This window comes from Hemiscyllium ocellatum, chromosome 14, assembly GCF_020745735.1.
Source record: "Hemiscyllium ocellatum isolate sHemOce1 chromosome 14, sHemOce1.pat.X.cur, whole genome shotgun sequence".
Lineage (NCBI taxonomy): Eukaryota > Metazoa > Chordata > Chondrichthyes > Orectolobiformes > Hemiscylliidae > Hemiscyllium > Hemiscyllium ocellatum.
The window spans coordinates 16900642-16909174 of NC_083414.1; positions in this window are offsets into that span (position 1 = coordinate 16900642).

Sequence of the window (8533 nt, forward strand, 5' to 3'; positions counted from 1 at the left end):
TCAAAGCAAAAATGCTGCGGACGCTGGTTTAATAAACACAGACAATGTTGGAGAAATTCAGTAGTGTTTGTGGAGAGAGAAACGTAATGTACAGAACTGAAGAAGTCATTCTGGACTCGAAATGTTAACTCTGTATTTCTCTCTCCATAAGGTTGCAGCCGGACCTCCTGAGTTGAGAGAGTCGTAGAGCTGTACAGCACGGAAGGACCGTTTGGTCCATGCCGACCAGATAATCTAAATTAATCTAGTCCCATTTTAGATTACTTACAGTAATTTGTCAGCATTTAGACCATATCCCTGTAAACTCTTCCTACTCATGTAGCTCATTTCATACACGTACCACCCACTGCTTTAAAAAAGGTCTCTTTTACATCTTTTCCCCTCTCACTCTAAACCAATGCCCTCTCGTTCTGGACTCCCCCCATCCCAGGGAAAATACCTTGTCTATTTATCATATCCATGCTTCTCATGATTTTATAAATCTCTATAAGGTCACTCCTCATCCTCCGACACTCCAGGGAAAACAGACCAAGCATATTCAACCTCCTCCTATAGCTCAAATCCTCCAACCCTGGTAACATCCTTGTGAATCTTTTCTGAATACTTTCAAGTTAACAACATCTTTCCAAGGGCAGAGAGACCAGAATTCAACACAGCATTCCAAAAGTGGCCTAACTAATGTCCTGTTCAGCTGCAACATGACATCCCTACCCCTCAACGCTCCAAACAACCCTACTGCCTGTGGCCAACCAATCCAACTCCTTCTCCCATTCCACAAAGAACATGCAAGTCCTGGGCCTCCTCCATCACCAAATCCTAGCCATCTGATGCCTGAAGGAAGAATGCCTCATCTTCGCCAAGGGACCCTCCAACCACACAGCATCAATATCAATTTCACCAGTTTCCTCATCGCTTCTTCCCCCATCCCAGATCCAACCCTGCAACTCAGCACTCTCCTCTTGAACGTCTCCCACCTATGTGCTCCAACCTATTCCCCCCCCCCTCAGCTTTATCCACCCATCGCCTTCCAAGTCAACTTCCCCCACCCCCACTTTTCCTATTTATCTCTCAACCCTACCCCAGGCCCCACATCATTCCTGATGAAGAGTTTAGGCCTGAAACATCGACTCTCCAGATCCTCAGATGCTGCCTGACCTGCTGTGCTTTTCCAGAACCATACTTTTTGACCCTATACTCAATACGCTCACGAATAAAGGCCTTCTTCATTATCCAGTGTAACTTTGACTCGACTTTCAAGGAACTATGAATCTGCACTCCAAGGTCTCTTTGTTCCCCTAAATTAATCCAGTCCCATTTGCCAGCATTTGGTCCATATCCTTCTAAATCCTTCCTATCCTGTACCCACCTTGATGCCTTTTAACTATTGTAATCGTACCAGCCTCCACCACCTCCTCTGGCAGCTCATGTCATCCTCTGTGTGAAAAAGCTGTCCTTTAGGTCCCTTTTATATCTTTCCCCTCTCACCTTAAACCTATGCCCTCTATATTTGGACTCTCCTTACCCTAGAAAAAAAAATTTGGTTATTTGCCCTCTCCATGCTCTTAGTTTTCTCCAACATGCTTTGTACATGTTTCAGAAATAGGCAATGTCTATTTCTAACAAGAGAGATTCTAACCACCTCCCCTTAAAGATTAACAGAATAGTCAATACTACACAATGGGAACAGAAGAGGCTGTTCAGCCCCTCAAACTGCCTCCCGCATGATTGATCAAACTTTTCAATGCTTTTTAATCATCCCAACCTTATACTTCTGCATGTCATTGGTAATCAACAATATATTAATCTCTACTTTAAACACACTCAAAGACTGAGCATCCAAAGCCTGGTAGAGCACTCTAAAGATTCATAACCCTCTGAGTGAAAAAAGAATTTTCCTTATCTCAAACCTAAATAGCACTGGCCTGGTCATCAACATCCTGGGATTCTAATTTTCCAGAACATGAATAATGTATTATGTCTCACAATTAGTATGCAGCATACTGTTAAGGGACATTGCTTTATTATATCATATGGTCTGAGGGTATAAAGGTCTCTGAATCCACCTTAACTGGGGTAACCGGACAACTTAGCACTGAATTTCCATAATATGTCAGTGTCAAGAGATTAAGAACATTATTGAAACTTTTAATTTGACATTACCAGTATATAATACAACAGTTAACATAATTAATGGCTCATCAGATACAAATATCCTGCTGTAGCAGCATATTGATAATCAGCAAACATAGAAAAAAGAGCTAAACTCTATATCTAAGATGAGAGTAACTGCCCCGACAGCAAAACCAAATAAACACATTTTCACCTGAGCAAAAGGCAAACTTAGGAAGACAACCATAATTTTCCATATTGTTCCCCTCATACACAACACTGAGAATGTAGGACAATCAGAAGCTTTCGCAATCTTTGTCATCTGCCCTAAGAAGGCAGGTCAACACATACTAAACATTAAAATCGTCACACGAGCTAGTGCCAAGATATTACCACGACACAGTCTGAAAACCATGTACTTCAGCAAATGGTGGCTCCATGCTACAACTTAAGAGAGACTATCTCCTAGCATATAATGGATCACCAAATATGTGCATTAGCACAATCACGATGTAGTGTGAATACACAAGCTCACCAAGGTGTTCCAAAATCTGCTATCTATTGACAGGGTTAGAAGTACACACAGATCACATTATAGTCACAACATATGAAGTGAAACCACACTTATTGATAGGACAAACCAAATATGACACAATTGGATGAACTGATATTAAAAATGTTTTTAAAATTAGATGTGACTTTGGCCAGAGCCAGTGTGAACAGCTTCCAAGTGGCAACTGATGAAGATGAGCAACTGCAAGTGTTGCAAAAAACTGTTATTTAGTGATGGCCTGACTTCATTAAGGAAGTACCTGAGAACACTTATTGATTTTGGCTAAACAGAGATGAACTTGGTGTATCACAACAAGCCATTTTCAAAGGCAAATGAATCAAAATACCAAAAGCACGACATTAAGGTATCAAGCCTGGAGGCCAGACCAGGTAAGGATGGCAAGTTTTGTAAAGGACATTAGTAAACCAGATTTTTTTTCCAACAATCAAGATAATTCTAGATTTGTAATTGAATTAAAATTCCACTATCTGCCATAGTGGGATTCAAATGCGGAATATTATCTGGGACAGTAGTTGTGTCTCAGAATTAATAGTTTAGCGTTAGTAGCAGTAGGCATCACCTCCTTAGTGTATAATGGTTGCACAAGAAGATTAGCATGTGAATCTGTTTTAAAGAAAGACAGAAAATGTTGGAGAGACTCAACATATCTGAAGAAAAATCATATCTGACTTGAAGCATTAACTCTTTCACTCGCCTCAGATGCTGCCAGACCTGCTGAATATTCCAGAATTTTCTGTTTCTATTTCAAACCTTCAGCATCCACAATATTTTACTTTTAACTGAATGTGAATCTATATGTTGCCTTGGGATGAATCAGGATATTCACAACTTGCAAATACATGTCAGGCATGCAAAACCTATCAAATGGCCACTTTCGACACCATACAATTCTGTGTGAATCTGTGATAATAACTCTGTAGCAACCCCAACAGCAGAGGGAGCTCTATGTTGACATGCTGGTCCATCCACTAGAATCATAGAGTTAAACGGCGTGGAAACAGACCCTTTGGTCTAACTCGTTCACACTGACCATACATCCCACTCTGACCTAGTTCCATTTGGCAGCATGTGGCCCATATCTCTCTAAACCTTTCAGATTCATATACCTACCCAAATGCCTTTTAAATGTTGTAATTGTACCAACTTCCATCACTTCTGGCAGTTCGTTCAATGCAAGCACCACCCTCAGGTTGAAAATCTTGTGCCTTAGGTCCCTTTTAAATCTTGGCAGGCATCCTTGCAAGAGAATTCGCAGTAGGGTTAAAATCAACTAGGTAAAAGCAACTAGATGCTGGAAACCAGAGTCTAGATTAGAATGGTGCTGGAAAAGCACAGCAGTTCAGGCAGCATCCAAGGAGCAGTAAAATCAACATTTCTGGCAAAAGCCCTTCATCAGGAATACAGGCAGAAAGCCTGAAGGGTGGAAAGATAAGTGAGAGATACCCTTTTCAATTTTTCCCCTCTCACTTTAAACGTACACCCTCTAGTCTTGGACTCCTCCACCCGAGGAGAAAAGATCTTGGCTATTCACCCCATCAATGCCCTCATGGTTTTATAAAATTCTATAGGGTCACCCCTCAGCCTCCAATGCTCCGGGTTAAAAGGCCCCAACCTATACAGCCTCTCCCTATAACTCAAACCCTCCAACCCAGCAACATCCTTGTAATTTTTTCCACATCCTTTCAAGTTTAATGGTATGCTTCCTATAGAAGGGCGACCAGAATTGTACACCATATACTAAAAGTGGCCTTCTGTACTGCTGCAACATGACATCCCAACTCCTACACTCAATGTTCTGACCAAAGAAGGCAAGCATGCCAAACACCTACTTCACCACCCTGTCTACTTGCAACTCCACTTTCATGGAATACTGGGCAGAAAGTGATATCGACCACTGAAGTGGTAGAGACAGCTATAATTACAACATTCAAAAGATGTTTGGACCGGTGCATGGATAGGAAAGGTTTAGAGGGATACAGTCAAATGCAGGCAAATAGGGCTATTCAGTTTAGGAAACCTGGTTAGCAGAAATGAGTTGGGCTGAAGGGCTTGTTTTCATGCTGTATGACTCTATAACTCTGCTCCCAGGCCTCTGTTTGGCAACACTCCCCAGAGCCCTACTATTATTCATATAAGTCCTGCCCTAATTTGCCTTCCCAAAATACAACACTTCATATTTAACTAAATTAAACTCCAACTGCTATTCCTTGGCTTTTTGGCCCATCTGATCAAGGTCACGTTGTATACTGAGATAATCTTCTTCACTGTCTATTACACCACCTATTTTAGTGTCATATGCAAAATACTAATCATACTTCCTATATTCATTCCTTGGTTGAAAATTGCAACAGACCTTTACATAGTGTATTGGGTAATTTACATTCTTGTGAAAGACTACTTCTCCAAATTTTCCACTGGTGGATGACTTAGCAATAAAATAATTGCATTCATTTTGGACATAATAATCACTATTTTTAGTTTAGTTGATGTATTAGAAATGATAACGCTTGATGATGAACAGATAGTCACTGAAAAACCATTTCAAACTTCATGGGCACTAACTGGGCATGGACCCACATCACATTGTCACCCCACTTTTTTGCTCAAACAGTCTAGTATATTGCATTGTACATGCAAGCGAACTCATTTCATCAAGTGTTGAGCAAAAAAAAAAGACCTCTGCATTACATTGCTGAATTTTTGTGTAACACAAATGAGAAATGATTACCAGCGTCAACACTACTTATTCCCGGAAGGCAAGTATACATAACCTTGTCAAGTAAGCAATTATCTGACCATCTTGGAACACATGATGTTCTTCTTTGTCAATAGAGGAAGAAAGAAGTGATACTCAATATGCGAGCAGGTAGTGACCTACCACAGAGGACTGGACAGAGTGTGCGAATCAGAAATCCAATCGCAAATACTGGAATGTCTGCAACAGTTTCTAAAATAAGCAATCCAGCCCAGATCTTACAGTGACATTCTTGATCATTGGGAAAAAACAGAGCCAGCTCAGACCAATGTTTAACATGTCAACAGTGAGGAAGAACATTCTGATCACAGTGTGATAATGCTCAGTGCCTGCAGCAACGCAACCAAGTTGTCAATCAAGAGCAACCAAACACAACACATACTTCTCCAGATGGGTACACAATCACCAGACCAGGATGACTTGTTAAACATCCAAATGTTGCAGGACAGTCTGAAGAGTTAAACTTGTTAACTCTGTTAACTTGAATGTGTAATTATCAAATTGATATCATATGCCTATGTCCAACCATGCTGGGACTTGCTTCTTTACTTTGGGAAAAAAAAAGGATGCTCTGTTATGTCTCTCAGCAGTATGCAGTATCCCTTTCAAAGACATGCTCATGAAATCAGCACTGTATTGCAGCGTGACCCAAGGGTATAAAAGTCTGAGACTTTACACCACTTAGAACATGACATGTTGATGGAGGTGAATCATTACTTGTAATGCAACAGTTTAGTATTAGCCCGCACACTGAAGTGCCTGTGTGTGTGTGTGTGTGTGTGTGTGTGTGTGTGTGTGTGTGTGTGTGTGTGTGTGTGTGTGTGTGTGTGTGTGTGTATATATATATATATGTATCAGGAATGATAATCAATGTTGATTAAATTTTTTAATTCACATTTAGCTTTAATACTACAGGAGCTATCATATGTATTGTCTGAACTGGAACAAATACCCTGCTGAAGGCAAGGACCCACACTCGATAATGGCAGACCAAGTTCTACCAGCCACACAAAAACTATGTTTACAGGAGTAGATCAGAGAATGGAAGTTCTATAATTATTAACTCACCTCCTAACTCCTCAAATATCCACCAACTACACGGAAAAGCTCTAGAATATTTTCCATTTGCCTGGATGACTACAACACTGACAACCCTCAAGAATATGACACCATCCAGGACAAAGTAACACACTTGACTGGCATCCTATTCACCATGTTAAACATACACCCACTCAGCATTGTACTCCAATGGAGACTCAACAATCTGAACAGAAACCTGTTCTTTTCTCGATGTTTACCTGACCACAATGTGTTAAATACATTTTATTGCTGTTTGAAATTTTGATTCACTCATGAGACGTGGGCATTGTTGACTGGCCAGCATTTACTGCCCTTGCAAAGAGTAGTGAGGTGCCTTCTTGAACTACTACAGACCACATACTGTAGGTAGACCCACAATGCTCTTAGGGAGGGAATTCCAGGATTTTGTCAGAGCGACAATAAAGGAATGGCAATATATTTCCAAGTCATGAAAGTGAGTGGTTTGGAGGGGAACGTGCAGGTGTTCCCATGTATTTGCTGCTCATGTCTTTCTAGATATAAGTAGTTGTGGGTTTGAAAAGTGCTATCCAAGGATCTTTGGATTTTCTGCATCTTGTAAATAGTGCACTGTTGCAACTGAACATTGGGAGTGGAGGGAATGGATGTTTGTGGATGTGGTGCCAATCAAGCAGGCTGCTTTGCCCCACATGGTTTCAAACCTCCTGAGTGTTGTTGGAGCTACAGCCATTCAGGCAATTGGGTGGTATTGTATCACACTCCTGACTTGTGTTTTGCAGATGGTAGTCAGGCTTTGGTGAGTCAGGAGGTGAGTTACTCATGTTAATATTCCTAGCCTCTGACCCGGTCTTGTATCATTGTATTTATATGGCTAGTCCAGTTGAGTTTCTGTTTAATGGTAACCCCCAGGATGTTGATAGTGGGAGATTCAGTGATAATTAAACTATTGAATGTCAAGGGGCAGTCATTAGATTGTCTCCAAATGGAAATTTGAGTGGCGCGAATGTTACTTGCCACTTTGAGCCTAAGCCTGGATATTGTCCAGATCTTGTTGCAATTGGACATGGACTGCTTCAGTATCTGGTGTTGAACATTGAGCAATCATCAGTGACCAATCCCACTTCTGACCTCGTAGATTCATTGAGTCACACAACATGGAAACAGACCCTTTGGTCTAACCAGTCCAAGCTTTCTATAATCCTAAACTAAACTAGTCCCACCTACCTGCCCTTGGCCCATATCCCTTCATGTACATATCTAAATGTCTTAAAAATATTGTAACTTCATCTGCATCCACTATTTCCTCTGGATATTTATTCCACACACGAACTACTCGGTGTAAGAAATTGTCCCTTGTGGCTATTTTAAATCTTTCTCTACCTTCCTATGTGCCAGGTATGGCTCCAACCAGTGGAGAATTTGCCCTGATGTACATTGATTCCAGTTTTGCTAAATCTTCTTGATGCCACATTTAAGGGCTGTCACTCTCACCTCACCTCACCTCTAGAATACAGCTCTTTCATCTATATTTGAACCAAGATTGTAATGAGGTCAGGAGCTCAGTGGTTCTGGACATCACTGAGCAGGTTATTGCTGTGCAGGTGCTGTTTGATAGCCCTGTTGATGACACTTTCTGTCACTTTATTGATGATCAAGAGTAGACTGATGGGATGGTAATTGTCCTGCTTTTTGCGTACAGGACATACCCAGACAACTTTCAACTTTGTCAGGTAGATGCCAGTGTTGGAACTGTACCGGAAGAACTTGTCTAGGGGAGCAGCAATTTCTGGAGCATAACTTTACAATACTATTGCCAGAATGCTGTCAGGTCCCAGGGCCTTTGCTAAAATTCCTAATGCAGGGACTGTCATTATGAGGAAAAAAGTAAGCAGTTTGAGCCAATGTTCCTTCAAGTTTAGGAGAATGAGAGATGATCTAAGATGATCTAATTGAAACAAATTACACATAGAGGATGTTTCTCCTCATCATGGAATTTCGAACTATGGGGGCAGAGTTTCAGATTAAGAAACTTCCAA